General features: G+C 48.4%; 1 non-coding gene across 1 annotated transcript; it reads left to right on the top strand.

Moving 5' to 3' along the window:
• The first annotated feature begins 6750 nt into the window (after window positions 1–6750).
• Window positions 6751–6914, top strand: LOC118590508. The gene has a single exon (XR_004945799.1). It is a non-coding gene; the product is annotated as a U1 spliceosomal RNA (small nuclear RNA).
• Window positions 6915–7878: the final 964 nt, after the last annotated feature.

The following is a 7878-nucleotide window of genomic DNA, read 5'->3' as shown; positions in this document are numbered from 1 at the left end:
CGCAGGTTGTGATGTCACCCCACTAGCCACGTGCACTGTCCTCCTGAAGGCGGAGGCTCAGCTCAAAGTAGCACAGTTTGTGTGCTCCTCCACGTACCCTCTCAAACCCCTACTTCAGTTAATATGAACAAGAAGTGAAAGAGAAGGTGTGTAAAGACGTCACGGCAATTTGGAGGAGTTTCTTCTGAGTGCCAGGTGATACTGGGGAAATTTGGGGGTTCCTCTTGGGGTTAATGAAAACTCAAGGACAATTTTATTAGCTTTTAAAAGAAAAGACTCCAAATCACACAGCAGCTTCTGGATGAGGAGAATGGAGGAGAGAAGGCAGGCTGTCTACCACACAGCAATAGGCAGCTGCATGTGTGTGTTGGCAGGCTGCTTTGGAGAAAAGTAAGAAGTTCATTCAAAGTATTAGGGAAAGCATGCTTAGAACACAGACGGAAGGAAGATGAGGAGATGCAGTTTACTGGATAACCTAGGAAAACTGGAGGCCTTACAAAGCCGTACGGCTGCAGCCTGGTGATCTACTGCACTAGACACAAGGGTGCTGGGAAGGAAAGTCACAGTATTTCATTAAAGGACTGATTATCCCGCCCATCTCCTTAGCACGGCAAGAAGCGAGCCCTCCTTCCCAGGAGTGGTACTTTAGCCCAGCCACTTGACCTGCCTAACTTGGCCGGCCTCCACTGAGGCCAGAGATTCGATTCTCTTGACCAGAAATTTCCCCTTAACCATCTTTTAGTTTTACTCTTGAAGTGACTCAGGTAACGCCATCTTGTTCAGACTCCATTTTGTGTCTGCTTAGATGCTTCTTAGACAATCATGTCTGTTCTTACAACACATTCGTGATTTCCATGACCCTGACTATAGTCCAGATGTATTAATCAAAATTGGTGCAGGCTAAACATAAAGTGAAGAAACTAAAAAAGGTATAAATTAAAATTGTCATATTGTATCTGAAATAACTACTATGTTCTGCCAGAAACAAATGTCGCAAGGTTAGTTTGACCATCACCTTAAATTAATGTAATTTTGGGTTTTGTGGGTTTTGCCTTTAAAAATGCTGGACCCTTGACCTTCGACACTAAGATTTTCTGAGGCATTAGGCCGCTCTTGGTTGCTGGCCAAAAATTAAATGACTCTTTTTTTTTTTTTTTTTTAGACAGGGTTTCTCTTTGTAGCCCTGGCTGTCCTGGAACTTGCTCTGTAGACCAGGCTGGCCTCGAACTCACAGAGATCTGCTTGCCTCTCCCTCCCAAATGCTGGGATTAAAGGCTTGTGCCACCAGGCCTGGCTGTCTCTTGCACTCTTAATTGGCTTAATTATTTTCGTGGTCTGCTTCTTTCTTGTGTGAATTATTTTACTCTAACATCAAGACTAAAAACTGATAGCTTAGGCTGTTGAATTATAGCTGATCCAGTGAGATCTCAGACAAATAAAATAGGAGAAGAGTATGTCCAGCAGTCAAGGATTAAGCTTCTAGGCATTATGGACCGAGTTCAAGACCTGATTCTGCCTCTCTCTAACTGAATGATTTTGGGCCAGTTACTTACCTTACCTAAACTTCCTCTCATCTTCTTAGCCCTGGCCAGATGCTGTGGTTGGACGTGACAGGTCTTCAGAGACCCACATGCTGAAGGCACAATGCTCAGCTGGCAGACCCAGCCATTGAGAGGTGACTGGGATCATAACTTCATGGCCTCTTATTTGGGGGAGCTGGGAGGGGTTGGAAGAAAGGTGCTGGCGACTTGGCGGCAAGAGCTCTTTGTTTTGACTGTTTCCTGCCTGCCTTAGTGGCTTTTCCATTGCTGTGACAAGGCATCATGACCAAAGCAACTTATAAAAGAAAGAGTTTAATTTGGGACTCATGGTTACAGGGGGTTAGAGTCCACGGCCACCATGGCAGGGTTCATGGCAGCAGGCAGGACTCTGTGGCAGTCGCTGAGGGTGCTCCTCTCGCTGAGGGTGCTCCTCTTACTGAGGGTGCTCCTCTCGAGATACAATCACGAGGCAGAGCCTGGAAATGGCATGAGTCTTTTGAAACCTCAAAGCACCCCCCCCCCCTCAAGGACACACATGCTCTAACAAGAGTGCACCTCCTAATCCTTCCCACAGAGTTCCACCAAACTGGAGCTAAACACTCAAGGGTGAACCTAAAGGGGCTGTGCTCATTCAAACTACCTTATGTCTTCCTGTTTCCCAGCTGCCATGAGTTGAGCAGCTTTTCCAACCAGACTATTTCACCACCATGTTCTACCTTTCCCTGGTACCACATCACCTGAACCCATGGAGGAACTGTGCACACAAATAAGTCATCCTTCCTTTTCAGTTACGTCAATGACTGAGTCACAGTGAAAAATCCTGACTAACATGACACCAACCTGACCCCACCTCAATCCACTCCACATCTACCTTGCTTCAGCTCTACACACTTCAGTCTACCTTAGACCACCTTGCCCCAAATTCAGTCTGACTGTTAGTGAAAACTGTAACGATCACATTGAACACATGGGAAGTTATGTGGGATAATTAAGAAAATGCAGCTGGGGTGGTGGTGGCGCACACCTTTAATCCCAGCACTCAGGAGGCAGAGGCAAGGTGATTCTCTGTGAGTTTGAGACCAGCCTGATCTACAGAGCAATTTCTAGGACAACCAGGACTGTTACACAGAGAAACTCTGTCTTGAAAAGCAAAAATAATAACAACAAAATTAACCTTTGAGTGCTGAAGAGATGGCTCGGCAAAGGAGCCAGGTTCACTTCCCAGCATCCACAAGGCGGTTCACAACTGTCTGTAACTCCAGTTCCAGGAAATCTGACACCCTCTTCCGGCTTCCATGGGCATTGCATGCACATGGTGTGTTGACATAGATGCAGACAACGCTTCTGCACACAAATAATAAAATAACTCTTTGTGGGGTGGGGAGTACCACATGTGGTGGCGCACACCTTTAATCCTAGCACTCAGGAGACAGGCAGGAAGACCTCTGAATTCAAAACTATTCTGGTCTGGTCTGTATAGTAAGTTCCAGACCAACCTCAGAGCTATATAGTAGGAGCATATGAAGGAGGAGGGGGAAAGACAGAGAGACAGAGAAGGACAGATGTTTCTTGCCTTTGGGGTCATCCACAACCTCTTTGGCCACCAGCTTATGAACTTTCTGTGCCTGGGGTTCCCATTTCCCTGAAACTCGGGGCTCCCTCCTTCAGGAAACGCCCCCTACTCTGTCTTAAGCAGTGATAGAAAATATCTGGAATTAGATATAATAAAAGATAATCTATGCACTAAAGATAAAATTATCCAGCTGTGTGCTTGCCTGTGCTAGTCAATTACAAACACTTGAGGGACTCTAGACCTTTTTGTTTTTCTGTCTTCGATGCGTGTGCCCCGGGGTCAGGTCTGCTGCGGATAGGAACTCAGCTGTCTGAATGATCACAGCAGGTATTTCATTCCAGACTCCACTTTAACATGGAGCCACGAGAGCCTGGCAATGACGATCTCTGAAATTTCTCTGGAATTCTGGTTCCTTCTCTGTCCCCTCTGCTAATATTCTGACCGGCCCCTTGGGGCCACCATGGGTCCCGATGTAAAAGCCCCATTTTAAGGAAAGTCTCCTCCCCTTCCTCTCTCTCTCCAGTCTCACGAGGTGTGCACACCTCTCTCACTCCCTTCTCTTTCTTCACTGTCTCCCTCTTTCCTACCTTTCTCTCCATCTCTCTAGTGGATGCAGCGCCAGGGTCTGAGTGACTTTCCACGCACAGCCACTCTTGCTGCATCTGCCCAGCATGTTTTCCCTCATGCATGGTCCCTGGCCTGGCCGGCCTTGGGTCCCCCACGTGCATAATTCATAACACTCTCCACAGTCCAGGTTCGTTTGGGTTTTTGTTATTCCTGGAAATCTGACTTAGCCCTCCTTCCTCCAACATTCACTGTGCACGGTTCCAGTTCCTGTCTGGTTCCTGACCTACTGACTTCATTGAAACACACATCTTACAGAAGTCTGAGCTGCACACCCTCTGCTCATGTCCTCTCCATATCTGCAGGTGAGGGAACTTTATCGGCCTTCCACACTGCTTCCCACCTCTTGCCTTCTCAGAGCCCCCAAACTGTTCCAGCAGCTGTTCCCAAGTTGTGCAGACACACACACCCTGGGCAGGCTCTTCAGACACTCTCTTTGCTAGAAGCACCCACTCCCACCTCATTCTTCAAGATAAAGTTCAGTGCCAGTGAGATGGTGCAGTAGATAAATCTGCTTGTCTGGCAAGAGTGTGTCCTAAGTTCAAGCCCCAGAACCCACTGGGGAGGAAGAAAACAGACTCTGAAAGTCTTCTGACCTCCACATGCCTCTTGGCATGCTAATGCCCACATCCACTCACATATCTCACACATAGACAGCTACATTACATACACATCACACATATTACACACAAACACCCATCCCATGTGCATCACACACATTACACACGCTACACAGATATTACAGATGTAGCACATGGATTACAAGCATTACATACATCTCGTACACATCACATATACCACACACACATAAAACACACATCATGTGCATCACACATCATACATGAGGAAACATGAGCCACAGACCCTCTCCCACACAGATCTACTCCTTACCTCCATGCTGTGCCTCAAGGTTCTTTAAGAACTGTTATCCACTACACCTCCTCCCCAGACCTCCTGGCACCCCACTGTAGCACCCAAAGCAAGCGTGTGCACTGAGCCACTCAAGTGGTCATCCGTTTCCTTCAATTTAATAATCTGCAGAGTGCAACACGTTCCCTGTGCGTCCTCCTCATCTTAACAATGGGAATAAAGAGCTCCAGGGATATGCCGTGCCTGGCCCCCAGCCACTCTGGACCTAGACTTGCCAATTAGGATCCTATTGACCCATGGCACTTAGCACTTGGCAGGGAGAGCAGGGCTTAAAGACAGGGAGTGGTTTCCCAAGTGGACCTCAGGCCGCCCAGCTCCAGAGTACTCGGTCCCCTCCAGGCTTGGTGGACTGCAACTATTCTCTCCATAGCCGAGGCAGCTTGATGGCAGCTGCATGCCTGGCTGCCTGTGTTGACCGGCCTGAGTGGTGACGGGCACGCAGCGTAGACACTGGCTTACCTGCAGACCTCTGCTCTAGCACATGGCCTGACTCCCTGGCACTCTTACCACAGCCTTAGGTTACGGCTTAGCCAGGCGCTCTCAGGAGAACTTGTCCTACTGGGGAGGTGGGGTCCCATGCAGGATCTGAGGTGGGGCTGAGCCCCCTCTGCTATCTGTGCAACACTAGATCAGGGGAGGTAGTGCTAGGTAGGCAGGGGGAGTGGCCCAGCTCAGTGCAGAGGGTAAGATGGTTGTGTGTGTCAGTGTGCTGACGGTCAAGCTGTGGGATAGACAGGATGGGCTGACATTTGTACCCCCCCCCCACTTTGCTTTTTCAAGACAGGGTTTCTCTGTGCAGCCCTGGCTGTCCTGGAACTCACTGTAGACCAGGCTGGCCTTAAACTCAGAGATCTGCCTGCCTCTGCCACCAAAGTGCTGGTATTAAAGATGTGTGCCACCGCTGCCTGGCAATATTTGTACCTTTTGCTCCTGATTGTTGGCTTGTTCCTGTTTAGTTTCCAATGTGCAGTGAAATCATGACTGCTGTGGTAGTCTTCCTCTGCCTCTCTTGCTGCAAGATGCCTGAGTGTCAGGCAGTATGAACTCAGGCCTGAGTTTGCAGAGAGTCAAATTAAAGTCCCCTGGTTTCTTAGCCTAAGCGCGTAGGTAGTGACTTCTTCCTTAGTGGTTTCCTCTGCTGGAAGGCCTCGTGATCCCACTTCAGAGTCCCGCTTCGGAGGTTGGAACTGGTGCAGAGGAGGATAGTGGATTGCCGGAGAGCACTGGGGGTGGTTTGGTCGTGCTTATTACCATTCATTGCAACAGTGAGTCACAAGCTGGGTGTGGTGGCTCAACCTATGATCCCAGGACTCATAAGCTGAGGCAGGAAGACACGGGTTTGAGGCCAGCCTGGACAGCATACTAAAATATGACCTTGTCTTATAAAACAAACAAGAAAATTTATAATTTTGTGTAACTGGAGCATTTAATGGGCCTCTTCCTGTTACCCTGGGAATGATGAGTCAGGGCACAAGGGTAAAGACCCAAAGATCTCTAGTATCCCAGTCTATAAAGAGAACCTCAACACAGTAACACCCCATGTGGAAGCTCACAACTGACTCAGTTTCCCAGTTTGAATCTGAAGTCTATTCTGAGTCCATAGAGTTCAGGCTTGTTTGCTCCAAGGCTGTGAGAAAGTCCTGATTAGCTCACAAGAAGGAACACACTATCTAGTTAGATGCAGGCTGCTGATGCCAGCCAGAGGTACATTGAGATAGAAACTGAAACACCCTGCTCCTTGACACAGGCAGGATAGATCGTGGTTGCATGCCTGTGCTGTGCATTGTTCTACCTCTGTCCTTCAAGACTGTATATAAGCTGGCTGTGGAATAAACTGGGGACTGTCTGGCATTGACCGGCAGACCTCTCGGCTCTTTTCTGTCTTCATTGTCTTTTCAATCTGCACGCCTCTACCCAGCTACCCAGCTGACTGATGGCAGGCCCGACAACCCCAGTACTGATTATCAAAGGGCTACAGAGCCAGCCCTGCCTTCCCAGGCAGCACTGCACTACTGCCTGTTTACTGGACAGCACCACACTGCTGTGAGGGTCCACAGATCACCCCACAAAAGACCACCACTCATACTTACCTGGCAGGGGAGATGCCATGATCACAAAGGTGGTTTTCCCAGGGTGAAGCTTATCCATTGCACTCTGGATGTGCTGACCCCTGCGATTTCCCCAAATGCGGGAAACTCGACCGCAGAATTTGTGGTAGTGGGGGACTGCATTTGCGCTCTCCCCTGAAAAAAAAGAAAGAAGGAAAAAAAGACCACCACTCACACATGCAAAAGCAAGAACATTTATTTCTTGAGAAAAGAATTACTTTATGCAGGAGTCAGTCACACAACAAAATGGTGAGGACCCCCAGAGAAGTTCGCAAGTTTCTTTTATAGGCAACCAAGAGGGGATTATGTCATCCTAACCCTGAATGGCCAAGGAAGCAGCAGCCACACAACTATGTTTCTGATTGGCTGGGGCTGCAAGTGCTGAATCATGCCTGGTATGCACTATCTCCCTCACCTGCCTTATCAGACACTGAACCTGAATCAGAAACTGAGACCTAAACAAAAACTGAAACTCAGGCCTATTAAAGGCTGGGGCCATGAGAAGCCCACCATGGCTGGTGCTACCGTGGCCTCTTATTCCCCCATCTCGAATCCTAGAGATGTCTCGGGGTCAGGGCCTAGTGAGTCCTGACCTGTTGCTTTGTAGTGCTGTCTTAGGACCAGCAGCTGTACTGCAGAGATCTACTTTTTGACAAACTTGACCAGAGCATCGATTATACAGGGTCCAGAAGTTAAGACCAGCATCAGAAGGACCAAGGCAGATACCAGAGTCATTGGTCAGAGAAGAGTGACTCATACCATCCCTCATTCTGTTGCTTTTCGAGCTATCTATCATGTAGTCTTTTTCTGAGGAGGGTCATAGAGTCTTTGATAAAACCTGAGTGGTTGGCATAGAACCAACATTGTTCTCCCAGAGTCAGACAGAGACCTCCTTGTTATAGGAACAGCAAGTCTAGTCCCCTTCTATTCTGGAGTACTACCTCTGCCAAGGAAGAGGGAACTCTTCTAGGAGGGTGATAGAGTTTTCTAGAGTGGCTAGTCAGTATCTGTAGCCACACTTCCTCCTAGGCCTTGGCCTGGCTAGGGCTATAGGTGCTGGAACATCAGCTCTCATTCTCCAGGACCAGAACTATAGATCCTA

Source organism: Onychomys torridus, chromosome 8 (assembly GCF_903995425.1).
Source record: "Onychomys torridus chromosome 8, mOncTor1.1, whole genome shotgun sequence".
Taxonomy (NCBI): Eukaryota; Metazoa; Chordata; class Mammalia; order Rodentia; family Cricetidae; genus Onychomys; species Onychomys torridus.
The sequence above is the reverse complement of the archived record's forward strand: the minus strand, read 5'-3'. Positions and strand labels throughout refer to the sequence as shown.